The sequence below is a fragment of the Tursiops truncatus genome, chromosome 2 (genome assembly GCF_011762595.2).
Source record: "Tursiops truncatus isolate mTurTru1 chromosome 2, mTurTru1.mat.Y, whole genome shotgun sequence".
NCBI lineage: Eukaryota > Metazoa > Chordata > Mammalia > Artiodactyla > Delphinidae > Tursiops > Tursiops truncatus.
Genome location: NC_047035.1, coordinates 25,917,383 through 25,943,532, shown reverse-complemented (window position 1 = coordinate 25,943,532; position 26,150 = coordinate 25,917,383). Strand labels below are relative to the sequence as shown.

Below are 26,150 nucleotides of genomic sequence, written 5' to 3'. Positions count from 1 at the left end.
AATGCTGTGTGCTGGATAAAAGCTTTTTCAGCCTGTGTTCCTTCCTGTTTCAGTTTCCAAACTTGCATTATCGGTAACCTGAAAACTGATGAGTTTCACCAAATTCCTGGATATTGCACAAGAGGACAATGAGACTATTTCGGGTGCTGTGAGTGTGTCTGGCACAGACCCTGGAAGCCATTGTTTTCGGGAGGGAGCCGATTTCTGGTTTCCTGGTGCTTTCCTTCTAGGGTCTCAAAGCCCCGAAGGGTACTGGGGGTGGGGGGTGCTCTCCATGGCAACCACGCAGGCTGCACTCTGAAAGGACCTGGATGGGAAGTGGGTGGTTAGGCTAGGCGGGGTGGGGGGGTGGGGGGGTGGGGGTGGGGGTGGGGGTGGCAGTGGCAGTGGTGGGCCTTGGAGGTGTTAAAAGGTAGACGGTAGGGAGTGTTTGAAGTGGGACAGCAGGAGAAGGAAGAAGTGGAGAGAAGGAAGCTTTCACAAGAGCTGGGTGCCCCCCCCCCCCCCCCCCCCGGAACATAGGCCACCAGCTCTCCTACTAAATTTCCATATCCGTTTTCAGTACCAGGAATTAATGGAGGACTTCAGGGACGTTCTCACCGTGGATACTGGGTTCGCAAAGCATTTCCATGGTGGTTAATTGTCGCTGTCCGGCTGGGTGGCCGATGAAGCTGGGGAAAAGGTACAGAATCCCAGGAGCCAAGAAAGGGAGAGGTTAGGATAAGACAGAGTGTAGCTCGCAGCTACTGCCGGCTGTGCTGAAACCAGGTAGCGCCATGGGCTATGCGCTGGGTCTGCAGCGCAGTCCCAGAAGATAATATGGCGGCAAAGAGACTGAGGGGAAAGACCCCAGTTAAGGCGGCAGCACTCCTGGCAACCAGGTCGGCTTGGTGGCATTTGCCCTCACAGCGGCTGAGGGCTTCAGCTGCCTAAAAAGCCATTTGCTCAGCTTGCCCTGTCTGGCAACTTCTATGCATTTAAAGGGTCCTTGCTGGTTTCTGAGGCACCCCCTCTACCCCCGAATCCTCCGGCAGACACCGTCTTCCGAAGACGAGGGAAGCTCCTGGGAGACATTCGCCCCATCGTCTGCCTCTAGGCTACTGCTGTAACCTTCCCACAGCAGTCAGGATCAGCTGGCAGATCCCTAAATTAAGGTTCTGATTACTCTGTTGTTCCAGAGGCTTGTTTTGAGCAAGATGCTGTGCTTTAATTAAAAAGATGAGCGCTCATGAGTAAGTGAAAATATTTTCGACGCTTCACAAATATGTTTGACTTTCATTTTCTTGCATGTCACAGTAGGGGTGGGGGGGTCAGGCTGGTCAGCACTTTTATCCATGAGACCAATAAAAACCTTTCCTGTTAGCTAACAGCTGGCTCTTTGCACAGCAGAATTGTAAAGGGGGTTCGAAGTCCGGAATCTGTTCCTTGGGCGTCTCTGTTTGCAGATTTCCGCCAGCATTCAGGTGTCATTAGGACACATTTCTCATTTACCTTTGCAGCCAGAGATTCCGAAATGTTTCCTAACAGCAGCGCCACAGCTGGAATGCAGCTGCTGCAGGGTGGAGCCAACACAAACTCCTTGTGGGTCAGCCGGGTGAGGGAGGGCAAGGAATCTTGGAAGGTTGGGAAAGTCCTTCTTTCTAAAGCCAGAGCTCAGGAATGAGTGGGGCCTCTGGTGTGAAAGCTTTCCAGATGGGGGAAGGAAGGGTAAGTTTTTGCCCTCTGGGTAGATTCCAAAAAATCGCTTTGGGGAGGCCAACTATTTTGAAACTGCCTTTAAAGCAAACAGCACAAATGTTTATATTGACCTGGAAAACCCTTCCTTTTTCCTTTCCCTACAATCCAAGTCTGTTCCCTTGAATATTAATCAACAGGAACGTTTGCCCAAGCTTTTCTCCTCCCCCACCTCTTTTATTATTATTATTATTATCTTTGGTTCAAAAAACTTTTGGAAGCTTTTCCAGGCTGGAGCTATAGAATGCTTCCAGGAAAATGCATAAGGAGTGTCTGTATTTTGTGTTTCTCTGGAGGGGGCTAACCGTGTTTTTCAGAGAGACTGAGCTGGGGGCAGCCAGGTCTTGTGCAAGAGGCCAGCCAAGCAAAAGGGCAGACGGTACCAGAAAGATCTGTGCACATCCAAAAGCACTGAAACGAAGGTACGGTTTAGCTGGCCCGCCTGTTCTCTTCTTTCAGTCTTTTATTACCGCAGCTGCCTCAATGTCAGTTTGTGCGAGAAGCACCCCATCTCCAGTAGATGACCTGAGAACAGCTGGGTGTCAGGGTTTGAACTTCATTCTCAAGTTAACAGCACTTGTCATTTCTGCCTAAAGAACACTTGGAAATTTAGCTGGAAAGGTGCAGGAGGTCAATACTCACCCAGCAGGCAGGGATCCCACCCAGGCATGGAATGTAATGGGCATAAGGTGTCCTGGGGCTCTTGCTGCCAAGGGTGGTGTCAACCTCCAGCCCATGCCAGCACAGCTCCCCTTGGGCCCAGAAACACAAACACAGCTGCATGCATGCACGTCTCGGAAACATCTGTACACAAAACCAGAAAGCGCATACGTGAGGCCCGAGGGCGATGGGGACTCACAGGACCCCTCACTGGTCGTCACAACTCTTGAAAGCAAAGGTAGCGGGGCTTTCCTGGAAATACACTCCATTTAGGCTGGTTCATGAGAAAAGGAGCAGAAATAGCTCCGTAGGAGGGCCGCCCAAAATGAGGGCAGAGCTGCCCCAGCCACTCTCCAGTGCAAAGGCTGCTTCCTCCTGGGTCATCCCCTGTGGCTGTGAGGGCCCAGAGACCTCAGGAGAGGAAGGGGCAAGCAGGGGTCTGCAGTGCTGGAAACTACACAGCTTCTGGCTCTCCTCGGCCCATGAGCTTGAAGACTATTTACCGGTAACACTGTCATGGTTCCTGCAATAGAATCTCTTTCCTTTCCGCCCAAGGGACACAGTGACTCCAGAAGGCATCTCACCCCGCAGCAGGTTGGGAAGGTGCTTAACAGCCCAGACTTTGGAATATTAATAACAACGATGATAGGCACAGCTAATATTCATTGGGAGCCTCTTCTGTGTCTGGCATTGTGCTGAGAGTTTTAATGCATTCTCTATTCTAAGCCACACCTAATGAAGGGGTTCCGTTATTTTCCCCACTGTATAGATAAAGAAAAGGAAGCTCAGAGAGGTTAAGCAACCTGTCCCAGGACACACAGCTAGTAAGTGATGGCTGCAGTTAGAACTCAGGGTTGCCTTACTCTAGAGCAGCGGTCCCCTACCTTTTTGGCACCAGGGACCAGTTTCCTGGAAGACAATTTTTCCACGGCCGGAGGGAGGGGTGGGGTGGTGGTTCCGGCGGTAACGCGAGCGATGGGGAGCGGCAGATAAAGTTTCACTTGCTGCCCGCCACTCACCTCCTGCTGTGCGGCCCGGTTCCTAACAGGCCGTGGACCACTACCGGTCCTCGGCCCGGGGGTTGGGTGCCCCTGCTCTAGAGTCCTTATCAGACAGACCTGAGTTTGAATCGTAAGTTGGCTTTGTGTGATTGTGTGGCCCGTGCCAACCTCCAGGTTCCTTCCCTGTTCCCATAAATTAAACACATCAAATACTGGCAATTTCATGTAATTTAGCCTAAACCTTCTTTATTAGATTGTTGTAAGTATTAAATAAGATAATGTATATAGAGTACTTAGCAGAGTGCCTAGAATATGGTAAACACTCAGTGCTACCTTTTAGTAACAATCTCAGAGTCAGTATGTTTGTTCTGTATGGATACATTCATCAAGTTATTCATAGTCTCTGTGGGTTTTCTCAAGCCCTTGGAAGGTCCGGCACAACCCTGTGTGGCACATTGGGCCCCAAGAACAGCTGGACGCTGTGCTGATGAGGGGAGAACTCCTTCTCGTTGCTCCTCTGTGACTGAACTTGTGTCGGGATCCACACGTCTGGAGCACGCATCTGTGTCTTAGCCGTTGATTCCTCTCTTCCATGTTGCCTAATCACGTTCACTTGGGTTCATTAGGGGTTCCAAGGTCTTCAAAATCATTCAAATCTGATTGCTTTACTTTCCTGCTTAAAAATCTTCCAGGTGCCTAACAGAATCAAGACAAACTCCTTAGTTTGGAACACGAGGCCCCTGGAAAACTGCCTCCCACCCGCCTTTCTGTCTCTTCCTGCCCCGTGCCTTTTGCAGGGCTCTTTTCTCTGCCTAGAAAGAATGCTTTCCCCTCTTCTTCTTTGAGCAAACTTCTGTGTATCTTTCAAAACCCAACTCAGTTTTTACCTTTCCTGTGAAAGGTAAAAACTTTACCTTTCCTGGTCTCCCACATTTCCCTGCTCTTACTTCAATGACAGTCTGCATGTATCACAAAGAACTGTAGTTATCTGTTCATACAACTCCCCCACTGGGGACTCATGAAGTTCAAGTCTAGGGCTTACCCTTCTATCCCCAAGTCACCTAGAAGGCCCTAAATAAATGCTAATAAATACATACCTTAATGTAAACTCTTATGACATAATTTTATTGGCAGTAAAATAATATATGAGTGTATCTGTATATTATTTATACCCTCCCTTGTTTCAGCAAGAATTTGAAGTCGATGTGCATATAACAGTCTTTCTTACTCACAAGCAGATGTAGAATAGTGCGTGGTGCGTCCTACAGTAGAAAGAGCTAGGACTTTAGAGTCAAACAGTTCTGGGTTCACATCCTAACTTGGCCTCTTACTGTGACTTTAAGTCATTGCTTCATCTCTCTTAGCTTCAGTTTTCCCATCTGTAAAATGGAGATAACAGTAATGACCTGTGTGGCAGACATTGTTGATTACCACCCAATAGTCACTCCTGCTTTCTTCCTTAGTGCCCTAAATTTTTTTTTCAGGAATCCACTCCCTCTTCCTCACGCCCAGGGTGGGAAAGGGGGAAATCCTGATGAGTCTAAGCAAATCTTGGTATAATGTTCCCCTTGCCAGTGATTCTTTTTGGGATGGATCTGTGACTCAGTTCTGGTCAATGAGATGTAGGGAGGGATCTTTGAGAGGTTTGTCTAGAGAGTTGTTCTAGGAAATATTCCCCTCCTCTTAAACCATGAAAGAAACAGTTGTCCTTCTGCCCCTGGACGTTATGTCTGGAGTGATGGCTGGGGCCACAGCAGCCATCTTGTTGTGATGAAGGCAACTACTCAGAGAGTCAAGCCAACACACTAAAGACGACGGAATGGAATCGTGGAAAGAACTGGGGTCCTGGTGCCACATTCAGCACCTAGAGCCACCCATCTCTGGACTTTTTCCTGAGATCATCAGTTCCTTCACTGTTCAGTGAGGGACCCCTAGCTCAATCCAGTAATGTTAAGGTAGCTGTTACTTGCAGGTAGAAGGATTCTAACAGATCAACTTCATGGAGTTATGGTGATGACTAAATAAAATAAAGTTGATAAAGTATCTAACACAGTGCCTGGCATGTTTGGCTCTTAACAAAGATTAAAGACCTTCCTGTTGAGACATTCTGAGGTGAATGCATGAATGACCCCAAAGACGTGGCAGATGGTAACGCAGTAGGGTTTAAAGCAGTGCAGAGGTGGGTGGGTACTGGAATGACAACGAAGATGAGGATGAGAGTGAAATTTAAACATTACGTTAGGAAGTGTCCTGATGGAGCTTCTTGGGGCTGTAACTGTGGTTTTCCTTTGTACTTCTCGGGCCTCCTCTTACTCCGGTCAGAGTTAAACACTGCACAACACAGGCTTTTCTAATTGTGGGCAGCCACACTTGTGCAATCGGGGTGGTCCCTGATTACCCTGGGGCATGGAAGCCCTGCTCCGGGATGAAGCCTAGAGTGTAATTTGTAGCTCCAGGAGGAGCCAAGATTCGGAAGCAGAACTAACATACCCACTCCACGTAGAACATGGTCTACCACTGACAAAAGGCACACAACACCCCTCCCTTCAAGAATGTCCAGGGAGGCCCCGCAGACGCCTGCAGCTTGAAAGGCCTGCCTTTGGGGGCCTTGGGGCCGGGCGTCCCACCTAGCTTTTGGCCGGCTAACCAGGCCAGAGTTTTCCTCCACTCCAGTGTGTGGAGCGCTCAGCCACACCAGTGTCTGCCAGACTTATGTCCGCCCGTCTGCGTGGGCGGCCCTGGCAGCAGGGTATGGAGCAGGGTTTGTGCGAGGACACTGTGGCCCCTGCAGCAGGGTTACGGGGGAGGCAGGGTCCCCTCAGGGGCAAGCCAGGAGGGAACCTGGGGGAGGTGGGGAGCAGAAAGCTGCGCACCCAAGGCATCCTCGGCCCCCTTTTCGAAGGCCCTCTTCCCCTTAGAAGCCGGTTCCAGGCCCCCTTTCCCTCCAGCTGCCCTCTGGCTGTTTTCTTCCTGCTGGGCCCCTCCCCTGCCCAGCCAAGTTCAGCACGGCCCTGCTTCCTGGCACTGACATTCATTCTGTCCACCAAATATTTATTTAGACTATTCTATGCAAGATGCCATATTCCTGCTAGCGACTGGGGGGGTGAGAGAGATACAAAGAACAGCAAGATTAGACTAGAAAGGACTAATCCTAGTCCTTAGTCTAGAAAGGACTAGAAAGGACCTCAAAATGGTTTTCACACTTCTCTCGGCCTCAGAACCTTCCCCCACTCCCCCTCACAAAAACCCGAGTATTTAAGAAAGAAAAAAAGCAAGATTGCTACAGCTGAATCTGGAGCAGGGCCCCGTCCACTCTGGTCAGAGGCAGACTCCATGGACAGAGTCTGAGAAGTCCTGATCTAGACCAGAGGGGAAACTGAGGCCCAGGGAAGTGACCTCCCTGAGACACACTGCAAGTTAGCGGCTCAGCCAAGTTCAAATTCAGGTGTCTGAGTGCCTGGCCCAGTGCGTTATCCATTGTACTGCCCTACCCCTTGGCACTTGTCTCAAAGATCCACTGGAGAGAAGAGGCAAGTCAACACAGAATAGAATGCATGTGCTACAGGCCAGTTAAAGAGCGATGGTTCCAACACAGGGAGAGAAGCCCTCATGGCAGAGGGGCAGGAGGCCGGGCCTCGATCAAGATGGGCAGGGTTTGACATGTCAGGGATGTGGTGGGCAGTTGGGTAGTGGGAAAGAGGCAATTCCAGGCCCCAAGTAACGTGGTCACCTAAAGCCTGAAGAAAGCCTGGCAGCTCAGAGACCTGGGTTCCAGCCCTGGCTCTGCCAGTACAAGCTGGGTGGCCTTGGACCAGTGGCCTCCCCTCTCTGGGTTTGTTTCCTTGCATGTAAAATGGCAGAGGGGGTGAGCTGGCTTGTCCACTGTGACATGCTTTGATGCTTTCTCCCCTCCCATGAGGCTGGCCCTCCCCTCCCCACCATCACTACCAACGTCACCACCCAGGACACTCGCCAGTGTGTGCCAGGTGGCTGGAATTGACACCAAGAGGAAGTGTCCCTGGGTGCTCCATCAGAGCAGCACGGAGCTGGCAGACCTGCTCAAGGGGCCCGCCCAGAGCTTTGGAGAACAGTGACAAAACACGAGGAGGCTGGAACCCAGGCAGAACTGGGGCAAGAACCATTCCTCTTCTGGGAAGGGTTCTTTCTAATCCAGTCCTCTCTGAAGGCCCAGGCCTCAGCCAGTGCCCCCCATCGCCACCCCACGCCCACCACCTTGGAGCAGAAAGGGGAGGTCTCAAGGGCAGCCACTTAGCCCCAAACCTCAGTATTCTTGCTTTTAAAATGAGGTGAAAATAGAGACTTAGTATTTTTTAAAAATAATTTTTTTAAACATTCTTTTTAAAAAAATTTATTTTATTTCTTTATTTTTGGCTGCGTTGGGTCTTTGTTGCTGCATGCAGGCTTTCTCTAGTCGTGGCGAGCAGGGTCTACTCTTCGCTGCGGTGCACAGGCTTCTCATTGTGGTGGCTTCTCTTGTTGCAGAGCACGGGCTCTAGGTGCACAGGCTTCAGTAGTTGTGGCACGTGGGCTCAGTAGTTGTGGCACGTGGGCTCAGTAGTTGTGGCATGTGGGCTCTAGAGCACAGGCCCAGTAGTTGTGGTGCACGGGCTTAGTGGCTCCGCGGCATGTGGGATCTTCCCAGACCAGGGCTCGAACCCGTGTCCCCTGAATTGACAGGCGGATTCTTAACCACTGCTCCACCAGGGAAGCCCAAAACTTAGTGTTCTTATTTGTAAAATTGATCGTGCTTGTCAAGTGCCTAGCACGGTGCCTGGGGTAGGAACCACTCAGTAAATATCAGATCCTATGCATTGCCAGGGGGCTGCCTGCTGGGGACGACCGCACAATCTGAAGGCTCCTGACATTAAATAGTCTGCTTCATGTAGGGCCCCTGTGTGTGCAACACACGCTCAATCACAGGAGAGGAGAACCGCAAAGGGCACCTGGGGAGGTTGGTGAGAAGCCCGCTAGAAACAATGTGTGTGCGCCCCCTGCTGGCTGGGAGCAAAGGTGCAGGCCTTCAGGCTCAGGGTGCCGGGGCCGTGAAGGGGGATCCTTGTTAGCACAGCATGCTGCTGCCTGGTAGATTGAACCCAGTAGTCACAGAGCACCCATGAGGTGTCACCCACCTGGCAACGCGCCAGGTTGCGGAAGGATGACTGACAGTGAATTACAAACAAAATGAGTGACAGGTAAGCTCTGTTTTTGGAGCCAATTAATTTGAGAGTCAACCAGGCATCAGTTCAAGCTCAGAGACCACCCCAGAAACCATCTGTGCTGGATACAGCAGTGAGCAAAATTCCTTGCATCTTGGACTTGTAGTGGGTGGAGTGACCTTGGACAGGCCACATAATCCCTCTGAGCTTCAGTTTCCTCATCTGTAACACTTAAGTCTTCTCTACCCCTTACCCCCATAAAAGAGGGTAGGGACCCTAGGTGTGGATCTCAAGGACTCTGTCATCTGGGGGGAGTTGAAAGCCATCACCAACAGCCATGTCTCCCTAAGGAAAACCATCCCTTTGAACCTGGGCTGTGGCCTGTCACACTCCTGTGGCATGCCAGGCTGCCCAGGTTCTCCTACACACCAGGTACCCCGGCAGACCCCTGGCTCTAGACCCTTCTGCTCCAGGATAATGATGGGGCCCTAACCTCTAATGAGAGACCATCGGAGTGGATGTGGGAGGACACCGGGATGGCAAGTCCCCACACTGCACGATCCAGGCCACAGCGGGTATTTCTCCTTGCTAACTGGACTGCTTCGCCTCACAGTGTTGCCTGGTGGGGGCCTTTGCCTTCCTGGATCCCTGTTCTCTCCCAGACCACTGGGAGAATCCGGTCTCACGTGGTATGATTTTGAGGGCTTGAGGAGGATAGGGTAAGATGTTCTCAATGAATTTTTTTTTTTTTTTTTTTTTTTTTGTGGTACGCGGGCCTCTCACTGCTGTGGCCTCTCCTGTTGCGGAGCACAGGCTCCGGACGTGCAGGCCCAGCTGCCATGGCTCACGGGCCCAGCCTTTCCGTGGCATGTGGGATCCTCCCGGACTGGGGCACGAACCTGTGTGCCCTGCATCGGCAGGCGGACTCTCAACCACTGCGCCACCAGGGAAGCCCTCAATGAATTTTTAGTAAGACCCATCATCGCTACCACAATCAACGAGTTTCCATTCCCAGTGGCCTTTACTGTAGAAGTGCACGGATGCACACACATGTTTGCGCACACACACACACACAGAGCAAAGGTGAGGGTTGAAACCAACTGATGCCAGAGGAATGTTTGAACACCTGTATCAAAACTTTAGTTGCACAAGTTAGACGAAAAATCGTCTGTTTTGATTTCTATAAATATTTCTCTTGCATATTTTGTTATTAGTCCCTAAGGTATGTAAGAAGAAGGATTAGTGTTCATTAGTGTTCGGTTTATTTTTTAAGGGTGTCTGTAGTATCATCTCACACTCTGTGTGTATGTGTGCTCTTGCATTCACTCATGTAACAAGGTTTTATTGAGCTACTGCCAGGTATTGAAGCAATAGCAGTAAATAAAACAGACACAAGTCCCACACAGTGCTTACATTCTACTATGTGTGTGTGTGTGTGTGTGTGTGTGTGTGTGTGTGTGTGTGTGTGTTGACAGAAAAATAAATAAACAAGTGGCACAAACATGACATTTGCTGGTAATATGTGCTGTGGAGAAAACTAAAGCAAGAGGGGGTTTGGGTGCCCCAGGATAGGGGGGTAATTTTAAATGGAGTGGTCAGGGAAGACCTCATTAAAAAGGTGACATTTAAGTAAAGATCTAAAGGAGGTGAGAGAGTGGACTATGTCGTTATTTAGTAAAAGAGGCTTCCAGGCAGAGGAAATGGTGATGCAAGGGCCCTGACGCAGGAACATGACTGATGACAGAGAAGCCATCCTGGAGAGAACAAGGAAGGGGAGTAGGACATGCGGTCAGAGAGGGAAAGGGGAGGAGCAGGTGGTGTTGGGCTTTGAGGGCCATTGGGAGGACACTGGTGTTTACTCTGAGTGAGATGGAGCCATGGCAGGGTTTTCAGCAGACGGGTGACATGGTCTGTCCTGCATCGGAGCAGGATCATTCTGTCAGGAGAACGGCGGGAGAGCAGGGGCTCCAGGCTATTGGAGGGATAGAGGCAAAGGGATGGTGGCTGGAACCAGGCGGGTGGTAGCAAGGTTAGTGAGAAGGGATCCATTTCTGGACGCAGCCTGAAGTCAGGGCAGGTTGCACAAGTTAGATGAAAAATCATCTGTTTTGATTTCTATAAATATTTCTCTTGAATATTTTGTTATTAGTCCCTAAGGTATGTCGGAAGAAGAATTAGTGTTCATACACACACTAACGAGCGAGTGACACAGCAACGAGCGAGTGTCCACTGCGAGGCCCCACCCAGCTCCTAAGGTAAGGACCCTCACACCCCACAGGGGGAATGGTGACAATGGTCCTTCCCTCACAGGTGTGTTGTGAGGACAATACATGCAAAGTACTTAGCAAACTCTTTGGACTTGATGGAGTTATTTTTATTAATGAAGTATGCTCAAGGGTCCTCCACACCCTTTTTCCAACCTGTGTAGGTAATTTCATCCCTCTTCTGAAAGTTCAGAAATTAGCACCTGCCTTGTAAATAGGACACGACAAAACACTACTTAGAGACACATGGTGGGGAGAGGTTGATCCGGGTAGGCTTCCTGGAGGAGGAGCTTGGCTGACTTCCTCTCTTTTCAGGCAAAGAAACTAAGGCTCAGTGACATTAAATAACTTGCCTGAGGTCACAAAGCTAGAAACTGGCAGAAAAGGCCATCCATGCTTTTCTGGCTCAGAAGCCACTGCTCTTAGCCAGTGTGTTGCCATGGTGACAGGTCATTCCCATCAGAGGAGAATGATGGCCGTTCATGTGAGGACCTGGGACAAGAGGGTCTGAATGGCCATCGCTCAGTCTGGGTGGAGCAGAGGTATGGGAACCTTGGCATGGCTTCAGCAATAATCATAGATTATGATTATCTGGTGAGCAGAGCAGTGTGCCAGGCCCTGGGCACCAGGTCTGAGACGCATGATTTCATTTAACCCTCAGTTTGCGGAGGAAGAAACTGAGGTCTGACAAGTGTACTGGTCTCACTTATGGGTGTCAGAACTGAGACAAGAACCCAAGTTTTTCTTTTATCTACTGCTGTGTAACAGTGGACTTGAGATGTTAGCGGCTTTAAACAACAACGCACTTGTTCTTATGATTTTGTGAGTCAGGAATCTGGGCAGGGCTCGACTTGTTGGTTCTTCTCCTCCACGTGGCATTAGCTGGGATCATTCTGCACTGGCAGCGGGACTGGGAGGGAAGGGCCGAGAAGGCTTATTCACATGCCTGCCAGCTCGGCGCTCCTCTACATGGCCTCCCCCGTGTGGCCAGCATGGTGGCTTCAGGGTGGCTGGTTTCTTACATGGCAGCTGGCTTCCAAAGGATGAAAGCAGAAGCTGCCAGGCTCCTTAGGGGCCAGCCGTGGAGCTGGCATAGCGTCACCTGCACTGAATTCTACTGGTCAAAGCAAGTCCTGTGGCCGGTCCAAGTTCAGGAGGAAGGGAAACAGATTTCTCCTCTAGATGGACACAGCAGCATGCTCATTCTGGAATGCGAGATGCTTGTGGCCATGGTGAGAGACCAACACGCATCCCCAGCTTCTCCACGGGCAGCCTTCCTCCCATGTCTAATTCCAGGAAGCGCTCATTTCCAGGGATTTGCTAAAGCCCACCAGGCCCCCACCACGAGCCACATGCCTATGTTTCGTCTTACCTGGCCCTCCAGCCCAATGACTGCTTCATGCTCCGAGCCTGGCTTTACAAGAATCTATCTTATCTTGTTTTCTCCAAGGCAGGCACCATTTCCCCTGCTTCCCAGGGGCCCCATCACCTGAGTTAGCCTGAGCATGTCTTGTTCTCAGGACCCTAAAAGAACCGAACATGTGACTTGCAGACAGTCAGCCACCTGAACAAGAGTGGGTTGGATTCATCTTTGCAGAGCCAGCACCAGCACTGAGTTTTCTCCAGAAGAAGAGCTCCGTAAACAGGACTTTCTGGCACCAAACTTCACACGCTTGGGCCTTGAACCAAGGAAAAGAGCGTCTTACCTCTCCAGGATCGGCATCATCATCACCTGGAAATGTGTCTAGGGTTGTGGCCCTCCCATCCTACCTCCTGAACCAGAACTTGCATTTTAACAGAAACCCAAGTGACTCATATGCGTGTTCAAGGTTGAGGCAATCGAGGTAGCAGTTCCCGAGGTAAAGAACGGGAACAGGCTGGGAAGACAGATGCCAGTTGAGCCCATCTGGAATGATCAGGCGAGGGTCTCACCCTTGGCTGACGGTTACAATCACCTGTGGGCCTTTAAAAAAAAATCCTGATGCCCAGTGTGCACCCCAGTCAATTAAGTCTTACATTCCTGGGGGTGGAGCCCAGGCAACAGAATTTTCTAAAATCTCCTTAAGCGATCTCATTGTGCAGTCAGGGTGCGGAGCCGCTGGTTTAGGGTACTGCTTCTTCAAGTGTAGTCTGCAGCTCATCTATGCCCAGATCACTTGAGACACTGATTAAATATGTAGATTCCTGGGTCCCACACCCGGTTCTTGAGTCTAAACATCCGGGAGCGTGGCGCAGGAATCCACATTTTTAGCCATCTCCCTAGATGATGTGAATGTGCACTAAGTTAGAGACCATTGGTTTAGGGCCCTGAATAAGCGACAACAATGGCAATGGTGTTTCTAAATGCTACAAAGTATAATGTGCACAAATTAGAAGATATAGGTAAGTCAAAGTAGGAAACAAAAAAACGTGTGTACTCCTTCTGTCTAGGGATGATGGGGGCCCCCTCGGCACCCACTCTAGAGAAGGGAAGGCACCTCCGTCCCCTAGGGAAGCTGCCACCCAGCGCTGGGTCGGCTGTGATTTGGGCTCTGATTCGCTGGCAGGGTGGAGCCTGTTCTCTGGCCCGGACAGAATTATTGCCTCAAATCACACGGTTGATTATCAGTTACTCGTGTCCGTGCGAGAGCATGTGTGTGTGTGTGTATAAGTGTCTTTGCAAATCATTAAGGGTCGTCATTCTGGATTATCGTTGATTAACGAGAGGGAGGCCTGGTACCTCCAGCAGCCGGGATGGCGGCCCCGCAATTATGTCCCAGCTGATCGGTAATTGGCGCATCACAAGATGATCTCTCTCTCTCCGCTGCTCCTCCCAGCCTCTCCTGCCGACTCCGCAATTAGCGCCCTTGCTCATTCCCTTCCAGCCCGGGCTGAGTGCAGAGGCCTGCTCCCTGGCGAGTGGGTGCGGTAGGGCTGGCTTTGAAGACCGGTACCCAAATGGGGCTGTGACGGTGATGTGCGGGGTGGTGGCAGAGGCTCCGTGGCGGGGGGTGGGGGGGCATGGAGCTGGCAGGACCTCAAGCGCGCTACCTGGGCCCGCCTCATCGTTCATTATCCTTCCCAGGAAGCCCAGGGGCCATTCTCTGAGCTCCCTGCCCCTCCCCCACTGCATGGACTGGGAAACTGAGACCCAGAGAACGAAAATAGCAAATTAGGAAAAAAAAATCCAAGACCACTAATTCAGAACAGCACGGTACCATGAATCCAGCCCCACAGAGCCAAGAAAAGAGCAAAGTTCCAGAAGGAACTCCTCCCCACCATCACTCCCATCCTGCTGAGGCTGTCACCTCCCAAGCCAACACTGCTTGTCTCAGTTTCCCCGAGCAACGCAAGCTTTTGATACCCCAACTCCCAGGGTTTGGGAGGAACTGCCCTGAGGAATGTGTGGTGTTAATTCAAGGCAGCAGCACCCACCTGGATTATGGCAACGGCCTCCTCACTGTTCCCCACACGTCTACACGGGGCCCCCAATATCCATCACGCCGGAGACACAGGGATCTTTATAACGCCTGGTCTTACTGCTGATGAGATACCATCCCTCCATGCGATGTTTCTCCCCATTGCCCTCAGGATAAAGTCTGGGTCCCCAGTCCCCTTTCTTGCTCCACCCCACTTGCTCTCTCTGCCCAGCACGGACCCCTCAGTGCTCTAGCTCCCTCCCCCCACCTTGTCCTTCACCCAATCTGATCCCTCTACCTGGTACCCTTTCCCCTCCTCCCATCATGTTTCACCTGGGCACACACCTGCGGGGGAGGCAATGATGCTCACACTCATACTTGGGCTCCATTGCCCAGAAAGGGGTTCTGCGCTCACTGGAGACCAACAGTGACAGAAGCAGAAACTTTAAGGATGGCTTTGGTTAGTTTAGCAGGGGTGCGAGAGGATGGGGAAGGCGGGGCCGTTCCGGAAAACTTCCACATGAAAGACTCTCCCGTGGCTGCAGAGCCACCAGGCAGTTTGTTTCTGAGCCTTGCAGCTGTCTTGGCCATTTTCATTTTTATCTACTTAGGGTGGTCAGCAGGTCACGGCAAGCGGGAGATGCAATGCTAATGACTCCGGCTCCACGTGGCAACCATTCAGGAAAAAGCTGCAATGTTCTCTCTGCCACATTAATCAGAGAAACACATCAAGAGCTGTTGCGTGGAGACAGCTTTCCTCCCAGTACCTGCCCTGCATACTAATCACCACCCGCTCCTGGCGGTGAGTCAGCTCCATGCCAGGCAGGCAGTGAGGGAAGGTCAGAAACGCCCGCTCCAAGCACGTGGGGACAGGCAGAAGGGCGGCAGCCATGTCCCCACCCCGCAGACACACACTGCCCACAACCATCATTGAGCCTGGGCAGGTGGGCACAGCAAATTCTGGGAAAGTCCATTCAAATGCAGACTCTGGGTTAATTCCTTCGTCTAGGTCTTACCCAAGTCTACCAGAGGGACCTCTCCAGAAGCTGATCCCTGGACAGAGTCTGATAAAAGCAAGAAGGGCCTCACTGCCAGGCACTTTGATAACAATAAGACATAATTTTAGATAGCACTTAACAGGTGGCAGGCATACGTGTAAGCCTTCTAGATGGATTACTCAGTTACTCCTCATATAACTCTGTGAACTGGGTACCCTTACTAGTCTCATTGTATAGATGAGCAAGGAAACACACAGAGAGGTTAAGTAACGAACCCAAGGTCACACAGCTAGTAACACCAGCTGGGTTTGAACCCCCGCAGCTGCGTTCCAAACCATCTCCCTCCACTTCCCCTCATTGTGCTACTAGAACCCAGAGTCGCCTGAGCCAGTGGTAACCACGACAAGCTTCTGAGTGTCTTTTGCATGTATTCATTCATTCACTCATTCATTCATACAGCAACTATTTGTTGAGCACCTACTGTGTACAAGGCACTGTGCTGGGCACCAGGGAGACAAGGGGAAACAAAACAGACGTACGCTTAAGAGGGAGACGGGCATCAATTTAACATTTTCACAGATTTATAGTAATTGCAAAATGTGATAAGTGTCATGAACAGAAGTACCAGGTCCCATGAAAGCCCATGGTGGGGGACACTCATGTCTCTTGGAAAAGTCCAGGAAGGCTTCCCGAGGGAGTGACAGATGAGGGGATGGCTTACATCTGCAATTCTCAAAGGGTGGTCCCTGGAAGGGCAGCATGAGATCACCTGGGAACTTGTTAGAAATGCAGATTCTTGGGGCTCACCCCAGACTTACTGAATCGGGGACTCTGGGGATGAGGCCGAGAAATCTTGAGTAAGCCCTCGGGGGGATTCTGATGCCCACACAAGTTTGAGACCTACTGGCTTATGCAAAGGCCCGGAGTTAGGCAGGAGCAGGCATGCTGGAGCAACTGCAGGTGGTGTTGGGGCAGGGGATGGAGTGCCTAAGATGAGCTGGACAGGGTTTGGGTCACCTTGGCCTTGTAGGCATCCTAAGTGGTGCAGCCCTGCATCAGCTCCCGTCACCAAGAAGCCCAGTCAGAGGGTTCCTCGGCCCTGGGGACCCTCAGGAGCAGCAGGTCACCCAGGTGTCCAGTCTGGCTGAGGTGAGAGGACGGGAGTGGCTGACCGGTCACCTGACTTCTTGCCAATGTTTTAACTTTCAGGAAGCACTGGTGAGAAGGTGGATCCTGTGGCTGGGGAAGTACCTCCATCCTCAACGCCGGGAAATGAACTTAGGATAGAAACTTCTCCTTATCCTCAAGAAGCATCCCAGTAAAACACCAGCAGCAGCAGGTGGCTACGACCCACTGAGTCGCGAGCTGGCCGGGTGTCAACACTGCGAGCACCTGAAGCCAGGTTCATCGCAGGAGAGGTACAGGGTGAAGTTCCCTAGCTGAGCCTGGACGAACTGGAGGTGGTCGCACCTGCTTGCAGAGGTGTCAGCATAGAATAGATCAGAGTTGGTGACGACCAAACAGCCTTGTTGGGCTCCTTCCCATGCACCTCCCCTGCTGCAGGCCGCCCCCCTCAAAGGGGCTTTACCCCACGGGCTGTCTCTGCAGGGTCTACTGGACGACCTGGCCGCCAGAGCAGGGGATGCAGGTCAGAAGGCCAGGATGGATGTTGGGTTGTTACTGGTCCGCTCCAACGTCACAGGGGCCTTTGATATGGATCCAGGTCACGTCCAGCTCTCCCAGCCAGGGTTCCTCCTTCAAAAGAAAAAACTAAGAGACCTTGGAGGAACTCACTGTCCCAAAAAGTGAGGAACTTGCAGAAGGCTCTGGTAGATGAGGGAGTTAGACAAGGAGCACAGAGGAAAGGAGGGTACTTTTCTTTTTCTTTTTAATATTTATCTATTTGGTTGCACCGGGTCTTAGTTGTGGCTCGTGGGCTCCTTAGTTGTGGCATGCGAACTCTTTAGTTGTGGCATGCATGTGGGATCTAGTTCCCTGACCAGGGATCGAACCCGGGCCCCCTGCATTGGGAGCGTGGCACCCTACCCACTGTGCCACCAGGGAAGTCCCGGGTACTTTTCTTTACACTAGCTTTTTTCTCTCCATAAAAAAATGTGAACACAGACGTAAAGAGAGAAAAAGTGAAAGTTCCTTTTTTTCCCGTCTCTTACTAATATCCCTGCTTCCTTAGCAGTAACCTATATTAGCAGTTGGCTCTATATCGTCCCAGACCTTTTCTGGGCATTTAAACACACACACACACACACACACACACACACACACACACATCATACACCCATGTGTGTATGATGCCAGGATGTTTGTTTTTCTTTGCTTTTACATAAATGGGATCAAGCCGACCATATTGTCCTGCAACTTCTCCCCCATAACAATATATCTTGGACATTTTTTTTATGACCACATATATAGAGCATCCTCATCTGCTGTTGCTTTTCTCTTTTTTCTAATTTCTGCATAGTATTGCACGTGCGAATGTAACACAGTTGATTCAACCACCCCCTTTCCACTCACTCCCTCACTCAGGGTCCCTGTTGCGGCCCAACTCTGGAGGGCGTTTGTGGTAAGTGATACTGCTGCACAGCCCAGGGGACCCCATCCACGCTCAGGCTGCAGCCGCCCCTCCCACCTCCCATGAACAGACTTTTTCCCATGCAAACAATGCTACAACCAGCATCCTTGCCCATGCCTCTTGGTGCACACACACAAGTATTTCTGTGGGTGTTGATACCTCGCGTGGGTGGAAGTGCGCGCCCTGCCAAGGTGTGGGAGGGCGCTTACAGCCTCCTCTGCCCCCATCCCCCCAGCACATATCCATCACTGGCTGCCGCCTGGGCCGCCGCTTCCAGGAAATCCATTGCAAAGATTGAGGACTGTCAGTGGCTCACACACTGGGGGCCATCCAGGGAGTAGATGAAATTGTAGGAGAAAATCCTACCCGGCTCCAGACCGCTCGTAATGGAGACCCCTTGGTGACCTTTCCGGAGAAGTTAAAAGAACACAGGCAGACACACTCACCCTCCATCATCCACCACCAGTCCACCTGCGGGGAGCACAGCCCTCTGTCCTTGGAGAAGCCACTCCTCATTAGCAGGCCTGGTGGGAAGGGGGAGGCTGGTCCAGGGCCCAGGCCGCCGCTGTGCAGGTAAGGAGGCCAGCGGGGGCACCTGCTTCCCTGGAGGGTGAACCCATTGGGCCACAGGGCCCTTAGCTGCTCAAGGTCAAGGTACCTGCCCCCTTCTGCCGCCCCCTAGAGAGACCATCTGGCAGCCGGGCAGCGATCCTCCAGTGATTCCCCTCCACCCAGTCCCCAGGCCAATGGATCCTGCATCTGCACTCAGCCCTCCTTCCTCCCTCTGTTCAAACAGAGGTGCCGGCCCCGTGGCCTCAGTTCTTCTTATCCAGCTTGGCAGCCTTGCCCTGCACCTCCGGGAGGAGGGGGCCTCTGAGCGCAGTGCCCATGAAGGAGGTGCCGGTGGACGAATCCAACATTTTCCTTACCCGGGAGGGTGACCTGAGCCTTTACCTGGTTTCACAGCAGCTAGGTTCATAATGCCTCACCCTCCACCCCTCACCCCCGTTCCTCCCCTTCTTGATTCCACCCACCCACACCCACACCTGGCCCCGCACAGAAAACCCAGCCATAGCTGTGAACGTGGGGAAATACGCAATCGTTTTCTGTATGCAGCTGTCTCCCAGCTCTCCAGGCCTATTTACCTGATAATGACTTAAAAAATAACCCTAGCTACATCTATTGGGCAGTGTGCCAAGTGCTTTATGTATATATCTGACTTAATTTTCGCAAACTCTACACAGTAGATACTGCTAAGGATTTACAGGTGGGGAAATGGAGGCTCAGAGAGGTTAAGCAACTTGATTCAGGTCACACAGCTGGTGAATGCTAGAGCCAGGACTGGAAATCAGGTCCCCATCATTCTCCAAGGCTATGAGCTTAACGGTTGTGCTACCCTGGCTCCCACTTACTTCATTTCATTCCTTCTTCTGGGTTGTCCCAAGGACCGGGTTGAGCTGGCCAATTCCCCAGGCTGCCCCCCAGACTGGGGGGAGCTGCGGCTTCCGGTCCCTGGAGCCGTGTGGGTTCCTGGCAGAGGAAAGACCCTCACATCTCCGTGTCCAGATTCTCTGACTCTCTCGTGAGCACACCCAGGCCCCCTCCAGGCCAGTAGAAACTGACAGCCCACCCTGCCTGCCAGCAAACACTTTGGCTGGCCTGGCCAGCTCAGCCTGAGGACGGGGGAACTTCCTCCGGGCAGCACCTCACCGCCTGGACCCAGGCAGGGGCTGGTTTCAGGGCTGCCCATCCGCAAGCAGGCTGGGAGGCGGGAAAGGGAGGCAGCCTCCATTCCAGAGGGGCTTTTGCTGCCCTCGTGTGGCCTGGACACACAGCCCTGCACCTCCCTCCTCCCTCCTTCCTCCTTGCTGTTATCCAGCCTTCCCAGCTGCCAAGAGCCCACACCCAGTCCCAGCCCTGGTGCAAGTGCCCAGGTTATTTTGCGGATGAGGAGAGGGCAGCACGAAGGCCAGGGAAATTCACAACCACCAGTCCGTACCCCAGAGCCAATAACATGGATGGAGGTGAAATTTATGTATCTGTTGACCTGAAAAGATGTCCTAGTATATTGCGCTGTTAAAAAAAAAGGGGGGGGGGGAGGAAGCAGGTTTTAAAGCTGTGTACAGTAAGAGAGCATTTTATTAATTAAACAAAAGTATTATCTATGTAACTAATCATAGAAAGAGGATATTTGCCAAGATGTTAACAGATGATTTTTGTTTTCTTCTCTTGGCTTATCTGTGTTTTCTATTTTTTTCAATGAACATCAATTACCCAGATAATTTTAAAAAGCAATCAAAATAAACCAATCCCAGACTGATTGTACATCTTCCTGTCCCCCCTACCCCCAACAGCTCTCCAAAAAAGAATCACAGATCCATATTCCTGGACCTTCCTTTCTCTCTCCAATCATTTCCACATCTCAGTCGGCGTGTGTTGGTTGGAGGTGGGGGGAGGATTCCTACCTGCTCCAGGAAGCCTTCCCCTGACTAATGGGAGGTGTGAAGGCTTCTTTGCCCAGGGGGCTTTTTCTCACTGACCCAGCTCTGCCCAAATGCACAGTGCCTGGAGGCCATCTTCCCTCCCTCTGGTGCCTTTTCACTGAAGAGGAAATGTTCTGCTTTCTACTGCATTGTTTGTTCCTGCAGGCTGAGCCGACTTCCCTGAGGCTGAGATGCTCAGAGGCAGCCCAACCCTCCATCACATGGACTGGAGCCCCAGGGCAAATGGTTCCACTGTCGAGAGGTGATTATGGCAAAATGAAGAGTGAGGGCAAAGAAGTGACAGAAAAGAAAGAGCAGTGCTTCAGGAGAGGGCTATGCTGCCCCTTCCAGAAGGACCCGAGGAAACTAGGAAGGAGATGGGAATGGAGCTTCCTGAGCATTTCCTATGTCCACACAGTGGACCCTCCGAAGACAGGCCCTTGCCCCTCACTTTGTGCGGGTGAGGGCACCGAGGCAGAAGAGCACCTAGGCCTTAGCTTCCTGCATCTCTGGTGCTTCACGCCACTGTGTCTCACGACAGAGGAGGCTCCTGAAAAGGTCTCTGGATGGAGAAATTAGCGTTGGTGGGCAGTGTCTTCTCCCACCCACCCCCGCCATGTTAGCCACTGCCCAGGCTCCCCAAGAGCCACAGACACCCCTCTGCTCAGGAACGGCAGCTGGGACCAAGCACTGTCCTGCAGGGCATGGCCCTCTGAGCGCCTGCTCGTTGAATGATGAAGGTTGCTAATGTCATTGTTCTGGCCATCAGAAAGGCAGCCTAGAGGGCCCAGAGAGCTAGCCGGCAACGCAACAGAACCTAGGGTTCAAGGGAAAGGAGAGGACCTTTAGTGTCACCCTGAACCCCCAACTTTCAAATCACATTCCCTGAGGTGGCCATCCCCAGAGACGCAGGAACCAGGCTCCCATCCCTGCCAAGCCTCCACACACAGGACAAATGCAGTTTGCACACCTAATTGGGAGGCAGGAGACCCTCCCTGGTACTCTTTGAGCTCTGTTCCTAGCCACCTGGGTCATCTAGGCCAAGTCACTCCTCACCACCACACCTCCCCTTCTACCTACACGGTGCTGTGGCGTTAAGAAGGGCTTCTAAGGGTGCTGCTGAAGAATGCTCAGCCCCTGGCAGCGTCTCCTCCCTTAATGGGGGTCTGGTAATGAGTTCCATGCCCTGAGCAACTCGGTTTGTGGACAGGTAGTCGAAGCGTGATTGATAGCGACACCCCGTGGACACAATGGGTAACTGCAGTCACCTGGACGGAAGCCACAGGACGACCTTCAACTTTCTTCATTATGTGGAGCGGAGCTGATTGCAATTAATCCCACTCATCACCTTTCACAGGGAGCTGTCTTAGAGCTGAAAAAGAATCTTTCCCCAAACCAGAAAACAACCCTCCAGCCACACATTTCCATCAGCCTCCAGCTAAACACCTGTTTCGTTTCAACTTGTCCCTTTTCAATATTGACCTGATAGAAGTATCTAGTGGCCATGGAGGGAGAGTAATGTCAACAATAATATTAATAGAGGAAATATGTAAAGGGCTGTTGACTTTTGCCATGAATTTCATGCATTGTCTCATTTAATCTCCCCAGCAAACCGTGCAGGTATGTGCTCTTACCCCCAGCATTCAGAGGAGGAATCAGAGACTTGGAGCATAAGGGGAAGCTAAGTTTCAAACCTGGGCAATCTGGCATCAGACCCCATTCTCTTTTAAACACCAGTCTGTGCAACCTCACTTCCCCCAGTGTCTACCCACCGTGGTAATCCCTTGAGGCTGGAGAAATCCCAATTCCTAGGGCACTGGCTTGAATCCTCAGACTGGACGCCCCTGAGTCACCCTCTAGGGCAGTGAGAGGCAGGTGGACATGAGGGCCTTTAGGGTTCAATAGGCCTGGGTTGGAGTCCCAGCTCGGTCCCTCATTAGCTATGTGACCTTGGGCTTATTCCTGAATTTCACTCCCCTGAACCGCCACATGTGCATAATAATCCCTTGCCTTGGAGGGTGCTGTGAACGTTAGAGAAATCATTCGGTGCTGAGCGGATGCTCCAGAAATGGTGGCTACTCTTATCTGCAGGGTGGGTGTGCCCATTGACCTTGGGAGGAGCCAGCCTGGAAGATTTCCGTAGGTGGCAAATTCTAATTCAGCCTCTTTAGAAAATACCACCACTAAGAAGGGCTAGGATGAAGGTGAGGGCCAGCTTTCTCACCCTTAGGCTTGTCCGATTTCGGAGGGAGCAGCTCATGGTCATGGTTCAAAGGATCCCGGAAGGGACTGACTTAACCAAGTTGGCAGAGCAGACACAAGATCCTGTGACTTTGGGCCCCATCTTTCCTCAGAGACCCCATTATGCAGAGAACAGTGTGCCGGCAGGATTCAGGTCCATGCCTCTAGGTATCTGCAGAGACTCTGGTGCCACGAACCAGCCAGTGCTCCATTTGTGGTACTTTGTTACGGCAGCCCTAAGAAACTAACATGGTCATGAGAGATACTGTGACTTCCCCCTTGCTCTCCCTTGAACCACGCATCCTGGGGGAAGCCAGCTGCTATGTCATGAGGCTACTCAAGCAGACCTATGAGAGGTCCACGTGGCGAGGATCTGAGCTTTCTGTCAAAGCCAGCGCCCGCTTGGCACCCTGTGGGTGAGCCTCCTTGGAAGCAGATCCGACAGCCCCAGTCAAACCTTCAGATGACTGCAGCCCTCCTAAGAAGCCTGGAGCCTGGGACTTCCCTGGAGGTCCAGCGGTTAAGACTCTGCACTTCCACTGCAGGGAGCAGGGGTTTGATCCCTGGGCAGGGAACTAAGATCCTGCATCCTGTGCGGTGCAGCCAAAGAAAACAAAGCAAACAAACAAACAAACAAACCACAAAAGAAGCCTGAAGCCAGAACAGTCAGTTAAAGCTTTCCCCAGTTCCTGGCCTACAGAAACCGTGAGATAATAGATGCTTATTACTGTTTGAAGCTACTAAGCATTGGAGTAATCTGTTATACAGCAATAACCACCTAATATTCACATTTATCATACTGGGGCCCCAGTATAACCTGAAACAGAGAGAGCTGCGTTTTTTACATACATCATACATCACTTGAAATGGATCAGGGGCGCCAGCGCCATTCTCTCTGGGGATGTTTCCAACACTGGGCTCCACAGGTGTCCCTGTTATTCATTTCCACGTGAGCACCTTCCATGTGCCAGACACTGTGTTACCGGCTGCGGCTATAGATGTGAACTGTCATGTTCATGGCCAGTGGCCATTATGGCCATAGCTCTGCTAGTAGACAGATGTGTGAAAAAGGAGAGCGCTCATCTGCAGAGGCGGGGGGTGGGGTGGGGGGGGGCATTGAGATGCTGAAAGGAGAAGCCTTCAGTGGCGTGACCCTGCAGAGGCAGGAAGAGAGCCAGGTTCAAGGGTCCACAAGAGCAGTGGGAGGTAGAGGGAACCAGAATCCAGACTCCCCACTTCACGGCCTTCTCCCCTGTGTCTGTCTGTTCTGTGTCTCTCTTCTAAAGATACTAGGCATTGGATTTAGGGCCTGAGCTAATCCATTACAACCCTTAATTACATCTGTGAAGACCCTACTCCCAAATAAGGTCACCTTCACAGGTATGAGGCAGGGTTAGGACTTCAATATATACCTTCTGGGGTACACAGTTGGCCCACAACAGTGACCTAGCCTTGGAAGTCACATACCATCGTTTCTTCAGTAGCAATTGGTTACAAGGGTCAGCCCTGTTCAGGGCAGGAGGAGACCACACAGAGGTGAACATCAGTAGGTGAGGATAATGGGGGGCCATCTTGGAGGCTGGCTGCCAGGAGATCAGACGGCAATCTGAGCACGAGACCCGCCCTCAGGCGCAGTATTCACAAAGGAAACAATGGAGAACCAGTTGCACAGCACTTAGGCCCCCCGTACAGTCAAGAATATAAAAGGGGCAGAGTGGGGAACAGAAGGGTCTGGAAATAGAAATCATCCAAGAGAGGAAAGCTATGTGGAGAGCTCCACCTCCATCTCAAGTCTTGTGATGGGGGCTTCCACAAAGCCATTTACAGCCATCTGCCCCCACGGGCCTGGGCCAAGAGGACGGGCTGCACTGGGATTGGCCAGGGGCCCTGTGAGTGCTTCCCGGGGCCTCTGGGGAGAGAGGGCCGGCGTGGCGTCATTTTAAGTCCTGTAGCGCTTCCTAATGGGCAGGAAGAAGGTGGAAGGGGATGCTGGATTCTTGGGGCTGAAGATGAAGTCATCAGCCATTACCCGGAGGAGAGACGAAGACCAGGAACCTCAGCAGAGAGCCTCAGGGACGGGAACCTCCGTAGAACCCAGGGGAGCCCCCGGGAAACAGCGCTCACCATCTGTCAGGCCCGGAGGGCTGGCGATTTTGCAGTCATATAAGCATTGCCCTATTCCTCTGTTCCCTCATTTCTTCTCCCCGCTCACCCCTCCCCCTTAGACCCTGCAAGCATCCTCATGTGGGGAGCAGAGGCTGTCAGGTGAGAAAATAGACAAAAGCCTCCCACAGCCCAGTCCCTGAAGGCCGGCACCCCAACTCCAGACCTTGGAGCAGAAGGAGGAAGATTGGTCTCTGAAGGAAGATGAACGCGTCAGGTCATATCTATAACCAGCTGCTTTAGAGCTCTAAATCGACTGTGGATTTTATGACGTAGAATGACCATACCTGAGCCTGACCAGAAGAGACATGGGGTCAGCTGGGCTTTCATCCAAGGCGGGTGAAGGGGAAATGGCTCCTTCATGGAAAAGTTCAAGTGGAGGGAATTCCCTGGCGGTCCAGTGATTAGGACTCTGCGCTCTCACTGCCGCGGGCTAAGATCCCAGAAGTGGCATGGCTTGGCCAAAAAGAAAAGTTCAAGTGGACAGTGAGAGGCGCAAACTGAGCTGCATTTTGATTACATCCCACGTTCAGCGATTGGTTTCACTGAGCTCGAGCTTTCTCAAGGCAAGTTGGGCCTTATATTCCTCACTCTTGTCACCCCCGGGGCACAGCCTCGATCCACAGGGAAGTTCCCGAAGAAAAGTCTGTCTCAGCTTTTGTCCAAAATTGAGGCATGTTTACTCAATTTTCCTTCCTATTGTCTGGAAATGACACCAAGAACAGGGGGGAAAATAAAAAAGGACAACTTGTCCCCGTACAAAACAGCCACACCCTCTGAACTCTTCACCCTGCTGTGTTCTGACTTCACCCTGGATGGGGAGGTGAGGTATGAGGTTGGCAGAAAGGTTCCTGGGAGGATACGCTTGGCCTGGGAACAAAAGCTGTTTTTCTGAAAGCTTTGTGCACTTCAACTAAGTGAGGGAGGGGTCTGAGCAAAGACAGGAGAGAGAATCAGGGGAGGAAGTTCTGCTAAAAAAAATTTAAATTCCCCAGGGAAGTTGGAGCTGTCATCTGATCAGTCCTTTAAATGTCTTGTTATTATTGAAAAAAAGAAGGTTGGGGCTTCCCTGGTGGTGCAGTGGTTAAGAATCCGCCTGCCAATGCAGGGGACATGGGTTCGAGCCCTGGTCCGGGAAGATCCCACGTGCCGTGGAGCAACTAAGCCTGTGCGCCACTACTGAAGCCTGTGCGCCTAGATCCCGTGTCTCACAGCAAGAGAAGCCACCACAATGAGAAGCCCGCGCACCGCAGCGAAGAGTAGCCCCCGCTCGTCACAACTAGAAAAAGCCTGCACACAGCAACAAAGACCCAACGCAGCCAAAAACAAAAAATAAATAAATTTATAAAAAAAAAGAAGAAGAAGGCTGCCTGTGAGTCTCTCCTCTCTCACTGTCCTTGCACCAAGCTTGGGACCAAAGCTTCCTTCCTTCTCTAGGAGT

General features: G+C 51.7%; 1 long non-coding RNA gene across 1 annotated transcript; it reads left to right on the top strand.

Annotated features, from left to right (window-relative positions):
• The first annotated feature begins 502 nt into the window (after window positions 1–502).
• LOC109547518 (uncharacterized) lies at window positions 503–20,143 on the top strand. The gene is made up of 4 exons (XR_002173288.3): window positions 503–2,156; window positions 10,722–10,827; window positions 14,846–15,036; window positions 16,442–20,143. It is a non-coding gene; the product is annotated as an uncharacterized lncRNA (long non-coding RNA).
• The last annotated feature ends 6,007 nt before the right edge of the window (window positions 20,144–26,150 follow it).